Here is a 19,314-nt window from a genome sequence, read left to right as displayed (position 1 = left end):
CAGTGGAGTCCCCTTCACCCACTGGAAGGGGACTCCAGTTCCCTGGAAAGGCCTCCTAGTTCCTTGTATTGAACTAATTTGAAAAGCCTGGTGGCAGTGTCCCTTAAGAGCCAGCACCCTTCCAAGGGGGAAATGTTCTCAGCCTGAGGATAGGGAGCCCTGCAGAGAAAAGGCAGGAACAGAAGGAACAATGAGCCACTGGCTGGGGCATGGAGAGGCCAATTACCAAACGTACTGTACTTCCTCTTCCTGACCCGCTGATGGTACAGTGCTGACCCTGGTTCCCTTGAGCCCTGTCCATTACCTAACTTCTACTATTAACTGAAGAGAGTTGTACCAACCTCCTAAAAGGGGCTCCGAGTACTCGTTTCCCATTTCAGATTTGACTCATCTAGACTTCCATAAATTTACTGATGTGAGATGGTGGGTGGTAGGAATACTACAGTAGTCAGGGAATTTGCTCCCTCTTGATATAATTTAGTTTCTCCTAATGTGGTCAGTGTAAGTAATTTCAGCTAATCTTAAAACAGCTGAAGAGTTTGGAGCATCCATTTTTGCACTGTTAAGATCTTCTGAGACAAAGGCATGGGACTGACATTCAAAAAGCCTGAGCCTGAATTGACTTAGTCTTTTCAGGCTAGTCTAACCTGGCTAGGCTAAACCGGTTTGTAACTACCCAGGCATCCCCGCTGAACTGAAAAAAAAAAGCAGGCATATGCCTACAGTGGCTCAAGCTAGAAGTCAGGGGGTGCTAGAGCAGCCCTTCCTTCCCTTCCACAGTATTGAGCTGAGGGGTGTGTGGCCAGGCCCCAGCAGGACTAGGGAGCAGCCCAGCAGGGAATGTTTATCACCCCTAACTCCATGTTTATCAACCCATTAAGAAAACAAAGTCTTTCTCCATTAGTTGAAGCTCTTAAACAGCTTTTCCAAGGAAGGACATTATCAGATACCAGTTGATTAGTTCTAAAAAGCCTGTCTGCTTTTGTTGTCTCCCACAGGACAGACTATCCAGCATGTGGTCTGCTAGCTAATGCTGAGAGGTGTCTGTAAAGCAGAGGGGTGGGGGGAATAATCCCTGCTTAGCAGGCAGAAGTCAGGCAGATGCCTGCAGTCTCTGCTGGAGCTGCAGCCAGGGAATAGAGGGAAGGGGCCAGCCCTGCTGTGGAGCAGAGGGCCCCGCCCAGCCCAGAGAGCATGCTGGGATGCTGGGGGACTCTGGCTTATCTTAAACCAGCAAGGGGTCTGGGACAGACATTGCATAAGTAGGTTTGACCCAAATCAGTAAAGTCTGATACTACATTTAATCAGGTTTATCTCAAGCCAGTTCCAGCCATTTTCAAACTGGTTTATGTGCGTTAAAAATTCTGTTCTTTTACAGGTTTAAACTAGATTCTGATCACTTAAGCCGGTTTACATATAATGTCTGTCCCTAGTCAAAGACAAGACTTTCTCCAGTGCCACATTTCTTAAAGGACAAAGTATTTAGTTAATGAACTGAGTGAAGCAATGACTCTCACTCAATGCCAAAGCATTTCTGTCTCTTTTACCTGCCTCCTATGCATATGGTGGGATTTTCAGACATTCTCATCTCCTCTAGCTCTGCTCTGAAAGTTTCCAGCTGATTTCAGTAGGAGACAAGTTAAACTAATACCAAGTGCTTCTGAAACTCCCACCTATCCTGAGTAAAAAGAACAGTTTGTAGTTCCAGTGTGTAGTTGTACAGATATAGATACTTCCTAATCATAAGGCTTCACATTGTGCACCCGAAATATTGCCATATACCTGCAGTACAGACTAGGGCTGTGCAAAACAGCATTGTTTCGCTTCGACTTGCATTTCAGCGTTACGACGGAACAGTGTTTCATTTCCAATTTTGTTTAGTTTCAAAAACACTGTTCTATTTCGTTTAGTTGAAACTCTGCTGTCCTGATGTTTTGCCCATTGGTTATTTTGCAGCCAGTGCCAGGAAGATCAGTGCTGCTGCTGGCCCCAGCCAGCAGTACCAGCCTCCTGTCATCTGACAGGAAGAGCAGGGGCTGCACCCCCAGGAGCAGTGTGGCACAGCCCCTGCAGCCCTCTCGGGGATGCGGGGGAGCCCTTGATCTGCCTGCTGGATGACAGGAGGCTGGTGCTGCTGGCTGGGGCCAGTGGCAGCACTGATCTTCCCAGCATGGACTGCGTTCAGCTGGCAGCACCAGTCTCCTGTGATCCGGCAGGCAGACTGGGGGCTTCCCCACACCCCCTGCAGGGCTGCGGGGGCTGTGCTGGACTGATCCATGGGATGTGGGCCCCCAGTCTGCCTCCCAGATCACAGGAGACTGATGCTGGCACCTGTGAGCCCATACCCAATGCCAGAAAGATCGGTGTTGCCGCTGCACAAGCTGGCAGCACCAGCCTTCTGTCATCTGGCAGGCAGATTGGGGGCCCGCACCCCCAGGAGCAGTCCAGCATAGTTCCTGCAGCCCTCCTGGGGGTGTGGGCGAGCCCCCGATCTGCCTGCCTGATGACAGGAGGCTGGTGCTTCTGGCTGGTGCAGCGACAGCACCGATCTTTCCGGCCTGGGGAAATCAACTCCCAGCGGCTCACAGCCCCACGGAACTGAGCTCGGTGGGGGGAATCAGAGTGCAGCGCCAGGGCTGCGCCCCACCTCCCTCCACCGGGCTCAGCTCCCAGCAGCTTGCAGCCCCATGGAACTGAGCCTGGTGGGGGAAATGGGAGAGCAGCGCTGGGGCTGCGCTTCACCTTCCTCCACCAGGCTCAGTTCCTGGCGGCTCAAAGCCCCGTGGAACTGGGCCCTGTGAGGAAAGGCAGAGTGCAGCACTGGCTCTGCCTACCTCCCAACTCCAGGCTGTGCTCCATGGGGCTGGCTGGGCTCCAAGAGGCAGGCAATGCCGGCGGTGCTCTTTGATCGGCTTTGCCAGCCCCAAGGAGTGCAGCCCAGTGGTGGGAAGTGTGGAGAGCCAGGGCTGTGCTGCCTGCTGGGCTGAGCCACATGGGGCTGTGGAGCCACTCAGAGCGCAGCCCTGCCTCTCCCCTGCCTCCAGCCACCTGGGTGCTTCGAAATTTGAAATGTTTTGAAACATTTTGAATGCCCTGTTTTCATTTCAAGGCTGTTCCGAAGCCCTTTGTTTCAATTCAGTGTCACTGTTTTGAGCTCAAAACGCATTGAAACAGTGTCAAAATGAAACAGCCGGCGAAGCTTCACGCAGCCCTAGTGCAGACCAGTATGCAGTATTGGGGTTTCATTACACTGTTTATAGGTGCTATGTTTCATTAGTGTCTGAGCTGCTTCTCTGGGGAGCATTCTGTGACCCACAGTTTTTACAGCTGGTATATAATCCAGAAATCAGGTTCCTTTGGTATTTTTCTTTGATCCCATAAAACAAGCTGCATTCATTTGGGCAATGGCAATTTACCTTTAACAGGTCTAGGTTCAATTGTTTTTAAGTATCTGCAGATAATAGACTACGTGTCTTTTTATTTAAAAAAGAGCATTCCTTGAAATCCATGTTGTTTTAGCAAATGGGAGGTAGGTTTTCTCTTCCTAAGTAGGCCCCCAACTTGTCATATGGCTGAGTCTCTTCACTTATCTGTGTATTCATTTCCCTATCTGCGGAAATAATGTTTCTCTACTTCTGTGAAGTGCTTTGAGGCCTATGGTGTGCTCTGGGGAAGCAGGAATGCTGAACATACTTTGTACAATTTGTTTGCCCTGCTTAATAATAGAATATACTCTCTGAATCCCATTGTGTACTGTAGCACTTCTTGGTCCTGTCTACATGTGCTTACTGTCTCAGCTGACTCTCCAGGTGTGGACCCTCAGCTCATCCTGGTTGCCCCTAGCAGCCAGCACCTGAGCCACTACTCCGGCTTTCCAAGTAGCAGGCACCTTAGTGCCCTGCTACACATATCTCCAATTTATTAAGGTTATCTTGATTCTTAATCCTATCCTCCCAAGTGCCGTCTCCCTTACCCAGCTTGGTGTAATCACAAATTTACTAAGCATTTAGTCAATTCTATCCTCCAACTATTTAACTAAGACATTAAATAGTACTGGACTTTGTACAGAGCAATATTTTTCAGGAAGATATGGGTAACTCCAAAGGGACAAGTTCATAAATGTTCGTAAGTGATGCTACCAAGCTGACTTGTGCCCCATGCACTTTAATGCAGGGTTGCATTTCTCAAACTATACAAGTTAGCAACACCTTCCAAGTTAAAAAAAAAAGAAAAAAGAAAAGAAAAGAAAAAGACCCCTCCCTCTTAGATTTAATGTAAAATTAGTTATAAAGTGTACTGATGATAAGCCAGTATAATTGGTTTGTATGTATGTTTCCAGATGATAGCAGAGAGTAATGCAACTGTAAAAGGTTTGAGTATGTGGTGAATGAGATTTTCTTTGCAGTAAGACTTTTAAGATCTTACTCTCCCTCAATTAACCTCCTGGGGTTACAACCCATTGGGTGAAAAATGCTGTTCTAGCTCATTACTGAGTTCTGGGGAAACAGAGCAGAACCAGAGCTCTGCATGTCAACATCCTGGAACTCACTGTACAGATCCAAACCTTGACTTTGGAGATGATCACTCTGTCTAATGGGTTAAACTAGACTAATGTTTCCCCATGCCAGGTTGAAAAATCTGCCACTTTGAGACAGTTTTGACATGGACTTTGCTGCTTGGAGGACTTTGTGACGGAGGAGAGGAAGCTAGGTTATTGGAGCATTCAGCTATGTGCACCATCATGTAGGGCACAGATGACTTGGGAAATGCTGCCCTAAGCCATTTGTAAGTTGTTGAACCTCAGTGTAGCTCAGGTCATGCTGCACAGTGTGGACCGCAGTAAAGATGAGTTGGCTCTAAACATGTTAAATTGGGTATTAAAAGCAGTTCAACTATGTTAGCATCGAGCTATATGTGGGTGGATTTGCCCTTCTTCTCAGTTTGTTTACAACTTGCTTGGATCTCTCTCTACCAGTGGTTTTCAACCTTTTTTTCAGTTGCAGACCCCTAAAAAATTTCAAATGGAGGTGTGGACCCCTTTAAATTGCAAATGTAGATATTCACATACATTTGATTCATCATAGTCATCTTTCACACACCTCTTAGACATAGTCTGTGGGCCCCCAGGGGCCTGTGGACTTCAGGTTGAAAACCACTGTTTTTATACTTAAGAGTCTACCCAAGTCAAGGAGGAAGCCAGGCAATTTTGTGCAGAGATTGCAGGGCCAATCACCATTTTCACAGGCTGATCATTGGCCCCCCTCCCCCTTCCTGCACACCTCTTGCAGTGGTCTGAGCCATCGCTGATGATTGGCTGAGAGGGCTGTCTGTCATGTGGCTCTACCCCTTGCTGCCATTTGGTGGAGAGGGGCAGGGCCACATGACAGGCATCCCTCTCCACCAAGCAGTAGGGAGGGGTGGCAGCCATATTGAGCTCCCCCTCATGCCAGCACTCCCCTCCTTTCCCTCTGTGGGGAGCCAGCCTTTTATTTTCAGCAAGTCCCCCTTCCCCCGCCCCCCCGGCCAGATCTCATGGACATTGCCCACTTCTGCAGACAATGCCAGATTTTGTGATTTCCATTAAACTGATTTGGGTAGGTCTATACTGTATCACGCTGTTCAGCGCAGATTTACAATGACAGAAATGAGACCTTGTATGACACTTTGTAGCCATTTGCACCACCTGGAATTGAAGACGTATTACATCTAGTTTATGCTGCTGCTATCAGCTACTTGGGGTGCATCTACACATGTGCTTAACTGCTCAGTAGACTAATTTGCTGCAGTGTAAAGCATCATAGACTACATACACAATGTTATTAAGACTGCAGCAAGCTGATTTTTGCTGCTGTAAGATGGTACTGTTAGGGTAGTACTATCTTACGGCAGTGCTGCACCTAAATGTACATGTAAATGCTGACCCATTGCACTCAGCCCAGTTAGCAGGGGACCAGACCCCTGCCTACCACCCTGCCACAGGGCTCCACACCCTGGGGCACTCTTGTGCCCTAGCCAGCCCCTCCATTACCTGATGCTACCTCCTGGAGCCCAGGGCTCACCCCCTAGGCCACCTGCCAGCCCAGGGCTGCTTTGCCCTGGCTCAGACTGCTGTGGTCCTGGGTGCAGCATCTGCACATATGCCCTGGATTGCAGCAGTTTGAGCATCTAGACATGCTATTAAGGCACTGTGGTAAACTCTGGAACAAACTGCATTGGAGTTTATCACAGTCTTAATGGCATCTGTAGATGCATCCAAGGTGTATAACAGTAGAATCAGGCCCTTGGTCCTTACTAAGCAGTCAGCACTCCTGAGTGCTTACTGTGGTAGATAACAGCAACCAAACTCAATGAAAGCTACAGTATCTTGAAATGGGCCCAGAAACTACAGTCTTTATGCAGAGATCTGGCACTTTTATGCAGATATTTTTGCCAGCAATTGTTGTTTGCCTCTGCTATGTTGACAGTGAAAGGAGGGGCTGAATGGCTAGGGAGTAGAAAGGGTATTCAAAGGCAATTCTGCCTTTTATGCTTTCCTAGTAGAACCTTGTTTTGAATATAGCAGTGGTTAAGGTGATGAAAAGTCCTTCTACTCTGAGGGCTTGTTGTTGTACATTAGAAAAGGAGGCTTAGGTCTTGATCCAGGACTCACTAGATCAGCATTTCTCAACCCATGCGTCACAACCCCAAAGTGGGTTACAAGAATATATGAAAGGGCCACAGACAAACTTTAAAAATGGATTGATAAACTTTAAAAGAGAAAAATGTGGGAAATTGTGGCTTTTCCTTTGCAGGGGCTGCTTGGGGCCCCACATACCCCCAGTGTGTAGGTCAGGGGGGCCTGGGGGTGGGGGCAGCAAGTCGGGAATGAGAGGCATTGGATCGGGATTGGCCATTGATGTTTACAAATGGGTCCTGGTACAAAAAAACTTGAGACCTACTGCACTAGATTACACAGTCTGCACTCTTTCCTCCCCCCGGCTCCTTTGTAGTACTCTCAGCAGGGAAATCAAGGCTGGCATAGGGCCCAAAGACTGATTGGCTCCCTCACCTTAGATCTGGGTTCTCCGCATCAGGTTGGAAGACTGTTGGCAGGAAGAGCAGACAAAGCATGCACAGCTGGTCTTTGCGTGACATCTGTTACATGGGTAAATAGACTTGGATGGCAGGCCAGGACTTTTCACCTGCACCAGCTTGACAACAACAAAGCTATCATTAAACAGTTGTGCTGAGGATGAGCCTTTGGCTTCACCTGCCTGTGCAGCTGAGGAGCCTTGTGGAGGGGTGCAACTGGCATTGGGAATCCATGAGAGACAGGTACTTGATCCACTGGCACCTCCTGCTGGCTGATTTGCAAATGACAAGAGCCTGAGGGAGACTGTAATAACTCTTGGAAGCTTCCCAGAAACAGCCTACAGCAATCTGAGTACTGAGCTGGCTGCAAGAAACATCTGACCACCAATAAAAAGACAAGGCCCATTAAGAGTTAATGCTGCAGTTATAAATGAGCCACATGCTTTCAGGGGTTTTAGAAAGTTGATGATGGGTGTGAAATACTATAGCTTTCCCATTAACTCAAAATATCTGCTCTGAGTCCAGAAAGAAGTGCCCAGATTTTTAGTCGATATTAATTTTACACTTGGCACCTCAGGAAAGTGTGAGCTGCTGGGTTCACAAAGGTCTGCCTAATAAACAGACAATAGAAAATCAGAAAAGCAAAGCTTGAGTTCACTTACACAGGTGCCAAGAATATAACAGCAGCTGAGATTGTGGAGGGCAATGAAAAATTCAGAATGGTAATGAGGAATAACATTAAGTTTGCATGCCTGAGCTTTGTGAGAGGTCCGAGGGGCAGCAGAACCCGGGTTAGTGACAGGATGGCACAACATGCAGGAAAATTTTATCAGAATAAGGGACAGAGGAAAAGGAGGATATAAAGCAGCAGGTGTTGGGGACAGAGTCCAGAGCATGAGAGCTAGTATGCTCCAGGCAGATTCCTCTTACACCTTAAACCCCTCCAGAACAAGGCTTTGAATTCACAATAGCCTCTCCTGTCTGGATCACTGCCTCCTGTCAGGACTGCTCTATCTTCTGTGTTCTCAAGCACTGTCCTGTTTTTGTCACCTTCCTTGCTGTATTAGGTATTACACAAGCCAACCTTGTTTCCTGCTAGTTGTAGGAGGAAATTCCTACCTTTTAAAAGCTCACTGCTCTTAGCAAAGCAAATATTTTAATAGGCACGAGCAAACCTCCATCCAGAGAACCTGACACTAATAGTTTTCATACATCCAGAGGAAGTTCTCCTGGAGTTCTGGGTCATTGCAGTGGACAACCATGCCAGCCAACATATTTGCCTGCTAGTCCCACCTTTAGAGCAGTCAAAGGACTCTGAAGGAAACTACCTTGCTTTACTAGGTCTTGTTGCCAGCATTGGGCTTTCCAATAATAGAATCGATTAATTTCAATGAGATTCTATTGTAATAAATCTCCAGTCATATAGGAACATTACAGATGAGGTCAGTGTGAAGCAAAAAGTGATAGTCACATCCACCCACTCTGATAACAGACTGCTAGATCAGGCACTAGTGTCCTAACGCAGTTCATCTCTTTAAAAGACAAATTTGCTGATGCATTTGCAGGCAGCCTTCCACTCCCCAGTCCCATTCTTATTAAGGGGTGTTTCTAGAATCTAAAGTGTTGGCTTGATGAAGTTCAGTGCATAAGAAATGCCTCTTGTGTTGCTGTTTGGTTTCTCAAAGGTAATTTCTCTCTTGTGCAGTGAAAGTTGACTCTCCTGAGATACTCTTTTCCAGGTGTGTTCCTTGAAGGGAAGGAGTCAGAATAGTCTCTGGTCTAAACCCTGAATTGCCAGTGGAATCACACTAGGGGTAAGTCTGTCCTTGCCTCTGAATTTCTAGGGAGTGCAGGCCTGGAGAGTGTCCTTACACAGGAGCGGCATCCTCACTGTTATTTATTCTGTATGTACATTACTATCTCTTGGATGTCTGTGGCTTTCTGAGTCCTTTAGCACTTGCAAGTTGCAGCTAGCCTGACCCTGGCAGAACTGGTGACCAATATAAAGTGATTCCAAGCAGAAATAACAGTACCTTTGCTTCTTTCTTCCTTCCTTCTTGCTTTAAAGATCTTGCTTGCTCTATTCCTGACTCCCAATCTTTGACCACCTACCACTTTTCTAGAACACACATCCACACCATTGACCACACCCAGAGAGTCTCTATTTTCAAAACACAAAGGCTTTATTGTGCTTTGGTCTGAGTGGTGGTTAGATTTAGGAATAAAAGGAGTGGGGTGGGGGGAGGAATTGGTCCTTTAGGACAGTTTTATAGGCAGAGTTTCTCTGTGTACTCCACTTGCAGGGATTCAGCTGTTATCATCATCAGTACTCAGCTACACATCAGTCACTACTAATTCTTACTAAAAAACCCAGAACAAATAGTTTAGCAGATAAGGAGCCTGAGGGCAGCTCTGTCACTGCCTGTAGCAGAATTCCAGTCCAGACTCGCACACAGGCCTATTCAGGGCTCTTCACACACAGTATACTGTATACTTACCAATATACTGTAATTGATGTATGTGTTGTTACAAACATTTGTCTGACATCCAATGCTGTGTAATATGACAGCACCTCTCAATATAAGGCGCCCTTTTCAGACATTCAGGCTCTTGGAGACCAGCACCATGTTCTCCTTCAGCTTTACCAACCAGTAAGGAAACTGAGACTTTAGTTATCAGAGAAGGCCTGTGCAAAGAGGTTTCTGGGCTAGGGTCTATCTGCCCTGTCCCCCCATCCCCCCTTTCCCACACACACACACACACTTCATCATCATAGTCCCTACCCTTCCCTCTCTTCACATCCAGTACTTCCATTCATACTATGTTCTCCGGACAGTGGTATGTCCGCGATGCTGATGGTGTAAGAGAGGCTGGTTCACCACTGCCTATTTACCTATAATTCTTTGGAGGAGCCCCAGAGAGTGTACAGCTTGCTAGGGTTTAGTGTGGTACTACAGGACATGCTGTCAGAATAAGCCAATTGTAACAGGTTCCTAGATGAGAGTTAGCAGTCATGGAGAGTAATGAGGGCAGTGGCGATAAAAGCAACAGCACCAGATGTCTGTCTGGCGGGGAGACCTTAAAATGGCAAAGTCAGAAGCTTGTGGTGAGACATGGGGATGTGCAGACAGAGGTCTGAGGCCAGGCTCAGAGAGATAAAGGAGAGGAACTGGGAGCAGAGGTCTCTAGTGATTTTTATGCGACTATTCCTGGTGTGCAGATTCTGAATGCTTTGAATAAAACAAGGGTGTAGGTTGTAGCTGTGTTGGTCTAAGGACATAGGCAGGCAAGGTTCTTTGGGTGAATCTGATATCTTTTATTAGACCAACTTAAATAGTTGGAAAACAATTATTAAGCAAGCCTTTGGGTTCAAAAACCCTTTGTCAGGCTAGGGAAGTTTCTGCAGTTGGCGTGTGCTCTTCCTGGATGGAATGAAAATTTTCACTGACTACCTGTCTTGCATGCATACCAGCCCAGCCTCTGGCTTCTTTACTTTTCATTCCACTCAGGAAGACCACACACCAACTGTAGAAACTTCTGTAGCCTGACAAAGGGTTTTTGAACCCAACAGCTTGCTTAATAATTGTTTTCCAACCATTTAAGTTGGTCTAATAAAAGATATCAGATTCACCCAAAGTACCTTGTCTGCCTTGAATAAAACAATACTTATGTTGTTAATGCACACGCTGGGATTTGACTAGCTACATCTGTTCCAGGATGCAGCAGTTTCCATCACAGGAGGTTTTAAGGGACTAACCTGACCTGGTCACATTTATGCTGCAGGTGTCATCTTGGCAATACCGGGTAAAAGACAAACTCATCTTTGGGAAATGTGATGGGAGGCTGCCACCACGTGGAGAAAGGGAGAACCTTACTCATGGTTTTACTCTGTGGGGGGCAGAGGTAGTTAGCTCTGGTCTAAAGTCAGTCAGAAGGCAGGGTATGTATGCACCTTTGTAAACTAACTAAATAAGATAGATATATTTACTCCATATATATTTTATATTTCTAGGTGATACCTTATTGAACAAACTGTATACTTAGGAGGGATATAGAAGGCTTTTGGGTACCAAGTACCCTTCCTCAGGTCTTCACAGGTCACTTTTCAAGCAATCTGCTTAAACCCAAAGGAATGGGAATAAATCTTCTTAACTCACTGCTCCCTTTTGCTGTTCTTCTCCTTCTCCTTTGCTCCCTGTGTCTTTTGACTAAATCCAGAAGTTGCTTAAATCAGAATTTGGTTTCCTGATACCAAGGGAAAACTGAGATCAAAGAGAAAGTTGCCAAACTTTTACATTGCATTGCTCAGAGAATTACAGAAAAGTAGGACTTAGGAATCTAATCCAACCCTCTGGTGAAGTCAGGATCATCCTTACGTAAAGTATCCTAGACAAGTTCTTGTCTAACCTATTCTTAAAACTACACACACAATTCTGTTGCTAAATGTTGGGCAGTCACCATGTAAGGACATGTGCCCCGACATCCTGCTGACACTCACTGGCCCCTCGGGGTGGCTGCACCCCTATGGTCGAGCTGGGTGAGATCTGGCACCCTTGCTTTTCCCGCCTGCCATGACTTTGATGATATAGGAGTTTCATAAAAGGAAGGTGGTGACTGCCTGTCTCTTACCCATATCAATCACCAGGGCTGCCCAGTGCCTGAAATCTGAACTTTGAAGCAAAGGAAGGACAAGCCTGGAGCCAACTTTTCAATTCCGCTTTTTTTATTGATTTATTTTTTATATCTCTTTTTTTCTTTTCTTTTTTTTGAAATTCTTTAACCTTTGCCCTTTTCCTTTCCTGGGGCTTCTTCAAGGTCTGGGGCTCTGTGCCCGGGGCTGTTACCCCAGGATCTTCAGGGGTCCACCTTCTTGCCCCGATCTCTTCCCCGGGACTTTAAAGCTGAACTGCTAAGTCTTAATCGCTGTCAAGCACTGCTTAAGTGGCTGGGGATTCCCTCCAGAGTGATCAGCTGGGGACCGGGGACGGTCCTCACTGTTCTAGGTTTCTGCCTGCCCCTGTCTCAGCCGCGGAGCCTCCTTGGGGACCCACTTCCCTTCCCTTCCAGGGTGGATGCCTGGTCTTGGGCTGAACTCTCCTACCAGGTGAGAGACGTCCATGAGAGGGAGAAAAAAAACAGTACAGGGAGGAGAAAAGCACCACAGTGAGCGGTTTGGGTGGATCCCTTGCCTCCGCCATTCCCGGGGTCTCTCCTGGATCCCTCTCCAGTGCCTGACCTCTTCTTCTGTGCCCTATCACTGCAGAAACAGAAAAAACCTTTTTAAAATACACTTAAGCAATACAAGGAAGAGGACCATGCCCCCCACTACAGAGGAAGGCAAAAAACCCTACAGTTCATGCCAGTCTGAAAGCGAGATAAAATTAATTTCTGTTCCCCTCAACCCACTCCATCCCCAAACCTTCCATTGCAATATGATGTTAAACTTCTGCCATTCACAATCCTGATCCTTTTCTTGGTTCATTCAGGAGAGTTGAGACCAAGCCGTCTAAAGAAAAAGTAGTGCAGATAATTAATTCTCAGCCTCCAGTGGTTGTCCTGCAAATCAGTTTTAGATCCAAGTCATAGAATCATAGAATATTAGGGCTGGCAGAGACCTCAGGAGGTCATTTAGTCCAACCCTTGCTCAAACCAGAACCATCCCCAACTAGATCATTCCAGACAAGGCTTTGTCTAGCTTGGTCTTAAAAACCTCCAAAGATGGAGATTCCACAACTTCTCTGGGTATGCTGTTCCAGTGCTTTACTGTCCTTCTAGTGAGAAAGTTCTTCCTAATATCCAACCTAAACTTCCCTTGCAGCAACTTGAGACCATTGCTTCTTGTTCTGTCATCTGCCACCACTGAGAATAGTTAAGCTCCATCCTCTTTGGAACCACCCTTCCCAAGTTCTTAAATACTAGGTTTGTAGCTGGTGAGAACTTTATTTGGCTTTGCTTTGGGAAAGGGAACATTTCCTCCTGAGGTTCATTTCCTTGTTATAAGTTTGCTTGGTGGAAAGAACCAAAGTTAGCATTAGTCACCTTGCCACGAGCATAGCCTGAAGCTTATAGCTATGCGATGAGAAGAGTGCAGCTTGGGAGCAGGTACATCAGTAAATGCACTGCATTCTTTAAAGACTTCTCGTTAGACTTAAAATACGTCTCTCCTTAAAGACATCCTAGTTACGCAAGCTTTTCTACTTGTTCCTGAGAAATTCAGAGGTGTTTATAAGATGCACATCTGGCCTGATACTCTGCCCATCATATGCTTATTATAACATTATCTGCCCATGTAACTGGGCATCCAGCTTTGAGCTGCCCACACATTCAATATTCCACCCATTCTAGCGTTCAAATGTAAGAACTGTCTCAGGTGCTCATCAGGGGTATGAATCTACCTGACCCAGTATTTGAAGATCATACCCACAAACATCAAAGCCATACCAGTCTTGGGGCTATGAAGTACCTTTCCAACTAGTGCCATGGAAGTCTCTGTGAGATTTTCCTGGCAATCTGCTGAATGGTCCCATCAGGACAGAGTGGGACAAAAGGATGTGTTCCGCTTCATGGGAAGGTATTTAGCCAGTAACCTTGAAGGCTACCTGTTCCTTAGGGAAATCTGCTCACCAGTGGTGTGTCTTTGGGGAACTCTGTCACTGCTTCTTCCTTCTACCCAAGTTACTTTAGAAATATGCACTCTGCCTCCCTTCCTAGACTGGAAGTCTAAAAGACAATCTAGGGCTCTGGTGAGATCCGCCACCCTCCCTTGGAATACCAACATCTGGCAGTCTGCCCTCAGGACTCCATCATAGTGGCTAGGGAACCGCATTGAGATGCCCATGTGGGCTCTAATTATTTCTAGTACTTTCTTGTAAAAGTGCAGAATAAGATCTACTGAATTAAGCTCAGATTCTGGAGGGTGCTTGAAACACTAGGACAGCATCTGCTTTTTAAAGGAAGCAGTCCCAAGATGAAGAGTCTGGGCATGTGCAGATATGTGGTATGTGGCATTGCAGACCCATCTGCAGCACCATTCACCACACAAGTAGATGCCCCTGCACTGCTACTCTGCAGCACGGGTGAATGGGGAAAGGGGGGCTGACTCTGGGATATTCCAGGGTCAAAAAAACCCATGCCAAAAAAAAAGTGCATTGGCGCCCATGGTGGCAGCACATGTCACCCAAAACTGGAGTCTGGCCAGCTGGAGCCATGCTCTGGCTGCCAGCCAGTCTTCCTGCTGCAGGAGAGCCATGGCTGCAGCTCCTAGAGGCCCCCAGCTAAGGCTGCTGGGGCCAGCACAGTTGCTGGCACCACCCAGGGAAACCTGCTGCATGTTAGAGCGTGCATGGCATGGATGTTCCCCAGGGAGAAGTAGCAGCAGAACAAGGTGTGCTGCTACTACTCGCCCCTGGGAAAACACATGTTCCCATATAGAGGGACATGCCATCTATGTTTAATAGCCTTCCTTAATTGTATTTTAGTGGTGACTGGTCCAGTGTGGAAGAGCAGAATTTCTGGTGACTTAGAAGGATGTTTCATTGGGTTGAGCTAGAAGATTCCTGGCTGAAAACATTCTGTGGTCAGTAGGTATAAGAGGAAGAGAAGGGACCTTATGTCTCTTGGAACATATACCAGCAGCAACATTCACAGCAGAACAGGTACAGACATTCCCATGAAAAGAATGATTAGGCATGTTCCATAGTACTGCTTCCTTCTTATGAACAGGACTGGAGAAAAGCAGTAACTTCGCCAATCTCCCCAAATATAACTGTTTGGGAGTATTTACTGCCATAGAATAGGACAGAGTACCAATGCCAGGGAAGACCCCCTGCACCCCTAAGAGTTCCTGTTGAACATTTTGAGTGAACTGACTTCTTATGCTTGAGCAAAAGAAAAAAAAAACATCAAAGATGCAAAAGAGGGAGGATAACTGGGTGGTGTCCTCATATACAGCTCTGCCTCAGCCTGACCTGCTGTCTAGCTGTTAACTCAACCTGGGCTTTCCAGTCCCACAACCCTGTTCCTCATCCTGACTGGAACCCTGTTATTCTCTGATTGTCTAAGCCCTCAGCTCTATGTGTCTTCTGACGCCTCTCAGTCCCTATCTGCAACCTCTTTACTTATTTCTGCTTTAGGGCTCCACACAGTGCTGCTAGTGCTTCCCAGTCCTGACTCCTTCTGTTCCAGTCACAGGTGTAACTTGTCACTGCAGTTTGGGTTGATTCTGTTGTATTCATTCACTTCTGTGATCTCATTTGTCTTAACACCAGGATGTCCAGTGGTCTGATGAAGTGACTAGCCCCTGCTATGGAAGCCTTTCTTCTGGGGATTCTCCGACATAAGAGCACCTCCATCTTCATGCCCACTCTTGCTGTCCTCTTTCAATGGCCACATACAGCCAGGTACCAGATTTTTTTTTCTATAATTGCAGTTGTACCTTGCTTTCCTACAATGTAAGTGTCCCCCTCCCACAAGCTCCATATTTTTTTTTCTGCATAGCACGAGGGGGCAATAACTGCTTCTTGCTGTGAGGAGTGAATTGTGGCCATAGAACATCCTGTGCAGACGAAGGCAGGAAACCCTCTTTGTTCCAGTGCAGGCTGCAAATCCTGTCACACCAGGCCACTGGCTTATGGTGAGGATGTGGGACTAGAAGGAGATCACATCACTGATGGAAGAGCCTGTCTAATATGGCCTCTTGCTAAGATAAATTGCTTCCTGTCTCTTTTACCCTGTGCTGCTTTGCTTTCCCCCATGGTTGATGCCTAACTATAACTTATCTCCAAGCTGGTTGTGCTTTCATGGTTCTGCCGTACTCGGCTGCCATTCCTACCTTATGGGTTCAAATTTTTTCCTCAGGCTGTTCGGGTTGTCATCTGATATCCAGCTTTGCAATAGCATTTTGGGGCTGAAATGCTGGTATATCCACTGGCTTCTTCACACCAAGAATTGTAATGGGTTTTCTCTCTGGTGCAGCTGAAGCAGACTAGAAGATTAAAAGACATAAACATACATTCTAAAGGGGGCAGTTAACATAACATAAAACCTCACTCATCTCCATACTGCTGAAATCAAGATCAGTTCTGAATTAACTGCAATTCAAGTGGAAATTTATTCTAGCCATTAGTTAAAGCAACCTCAATGAATAGAGCATCACCAGACAGGTGGATGGGTATGTGTATGATTCTATAACATAGTGAAAACTGTGACTTAAAAAGAATAACCTAGTGAGATCATATGCCTTGTTGTAAGGCTATTCTGTCTGCTCTAGCCAACTGCTGTCCTTGGTTATTCCCTCATATTTATATTCAGAAACAAACGTTCTTTGTTTCACATGAGTTACGGTTGCTCTCCACAAAAAAATCAGGAAGTATAAACTTAAACATCATGCTTCAATTTTAGAATAGGATGTGACAATTCATATTTTTATCCTTTCAAAATCTCACCCCAGCCTTATCTCTAGCCAAAATATTCATTAGCGCAAAGTAATGGATTCTGAATGATAAGCACATGTGGAGAATTACTGTGAAAACATAGTTTTGTTACACTTTTATATAAGATTAAAGGTTGGAGCGTACAACAGGTCCTAATGAGAACAGAGATTAACTGTGGATGAAACTACCTTGTATCTGTTTATATCTGTCCAAATGATGGGGTGTACCACATTAAACTCCCAAGGGGTGTCTATTGTGTATTGTGACCAATTTACTTTCTGGAAGAAAAAACACAGACAGGAAATAAGGACATATACAGAGATTTCTGCTTCATTGCAATAAAAATTAGATCCTTCCTAAAAAGGAACAAGTAGCCATTTCATAGTTTTTAAATATAAGCACATATGACCCTGCCATAAAAGTGATGACTTCAAAAGCTCGCTTGTATTCCAGTTTTCTTACTCTTGCAAGCAACTGGCAAGGGAAGCCTTCCCCAGACAGACAGCCATAGCCTGGCATCACAATAATTAAAAGTGTTTTAAAAAAGGAAAAATCTCTCCTAATAATCCTCATCATATTTTCATAGAGCACATCTACATGTGCATCAGTGTGCCATAATTGGTACTACTGCACAGTAGCACTGGCACATGTTTTTTTACATGATGCTAATGCACAGAAGACTAATTCTGTTGTGCATTAGCGCATTAGCATGGCTTTTCCTGTGATTCGCTAATGCACACTACTATTAGTTGACTGTGCATTTAGTGTAGATGTGCCCATAAATAAGATACGAAAGTACGGTCTAGCTTAAATTACTAGCAGGGAGGTGCATATATGGTTAAATAAATGTGTTCAAAGAGTAGTCAAATTGGAAAGAGGTATCGCTTGGGATATTTTGGGGGTCTGTCATGGGTCTGATACTACTCAATATTTCCATTAATGACTTGAAGGATGGGACTGAGTATACACTTAGTAAATCTGCAGATGGCACCAAATTAAGAGAGGCACAAGACTTGGATTTAAAATGACCTTTATAAATGTGGGAAAATCATCTGAAATAGATAAGGTTAAATTCAATAAAGATAAGGGCAAAGTACTGTGCTTGGAAAGGAACATTCAAAATGCAGTTACAAAAACAGGGGGCAACAGATTAGGCTTCAGTCCTACGTGAAAAGATATCTGTATTATAAGGGACAGCAAGCTACTGTTGCAATAACATTTAACAACAGACAGGAGTGTAGTAAATATAATTTGCAAGGAGCAGGAAGCAATTCTTCCACTTCTTTCAGGACTAGTGAAGGATGCCCCAGAATGTCTAATACTCTGGGTCCACATTTCGAGAAATACATGGACAAATTGGAAAGGATCCAGAAAAGAGCAAAAAAATATATTAAAAGATTAGGAAACATAAATGCAAGGAAAAATTGGAAGAACTGGAATTATTTAGTTTGGAGAAGAAAATATTTAGGAGGGAAGTTGATCACAAGTCCACAAATACAAAAAGAGCTGTTATGAAGGGGATATTTATCAATTGCTTTCTGTGTCCACAAGGGGCAGCACAAGAAATCATGGACTTAAACTTGAACAAAGAAAATATATATTAGATATAAGGAAAACTTTCTAACTATGAAGGTGGTTAAATGATGGCACAGATTGCCTGAGGAGGTTTTGGAATCTCCGTCACTGGAAGTCTTTAAGATTGTAGATTGATTTTGGTTTATATTAAATATCTGGTTCTCATAACAGTTACATTTTTTTTTTTAAATTTCATTAACGTTTAGGCCACTAATCCTTAACCAGGGTGCTGGGGTCCTGTGACATCCTTTTAAGTACTATGCACAGAACTTTTAAGTTGTGGAGTACTATGCAATATTAGCTTTTTAGATGTGCAAATGCTTACACAGGATTCACTAAATAAACTCAGAGATTAGTTCAAATAAGTATCTGTAGTGTCAAAAACATTTTAACATGCTGTGGTCTTTCTGAGTTCTTCACAGAGGAATTGCTTCATTATTTTTCCGTGGTCAAAAAACAAGTGAAAGCTAAGAGCTGGCGTTTTCCAAGGGGTGCCTTGAGTGTAGTGAGGAGTCTTGAGTCTAAAAAGTTTGAGAACCACTTATTTAGGAGTTGCAACCAAAATTAGAGCCCACACATGGTAAGGAATGTGCAAACACATAGTTGGAGACATCTCTGCCCCAAGGAGTTCACATTCTGATTAGGCAAGATGCCAAGTTAATGTTGTCATCCTTGTTTTACAAATGGGAAACTGAAGCACCGAGTGATTTGCCCCAGATCACTCAGCAAGTATGTGGCAGAGCTAGGATGTAAACACAAATTTAAGGAATCCCAGTCCAGAGTTTCTGTTATCAGATCAACCTTGCTACAAAAGAATGACTAAAGATGAAATTTTCAAATGGCTTCAAGTGACTTTGAAAATGGGACTTAGGCTTCTAAATGACCCAGGAACCTAAGCCCCACTGAGAATCTCTATGTGCAGTTCTGAGAAAAATTATTTAGGCTTGGTTATTTTAAATCTATTAATGGTATAAGGAAGTGTCTACCTGATGTGAGGATGGATATCAGATTCTGACTCTTAATTTCTTCAGTGTGTTTACAAAGGGAGTGGATCAAGATAAAACGTGGTTCATATTTTGACATCTGGTTTGATTGACCCTGAGGTATTAAAAGTCATCTTACACATCTGTGTAGTGGTGTTTCAGATACTAAAACATGCACATTAAAATACTGTGCTCTTATCTGCAAAATTCTCTAAGGGACTTTTGCCAGGAGCCAGTTACCACTCACAGCAATA

Source organism: Crocodylus siamensis, chromosome 11, assembly GCF_052110815.1.
Source record: "Crocodylus siamensis isolate JL-2025a chromosome 11, ASM5211081v1, whole genome shotgun sequence".
Classification (NCBI taxonomy): domain Eukaryota; kingdom Metazoa; phylum Chordata; order Crocodylia; family Crocodylidae; genus Crocodylus; species Crocodylus siamensis.
The sequence above is the reverse complement of the archived record's forward strand: the minus strand, read 5'-3'. Positions refer to the sequence as shown.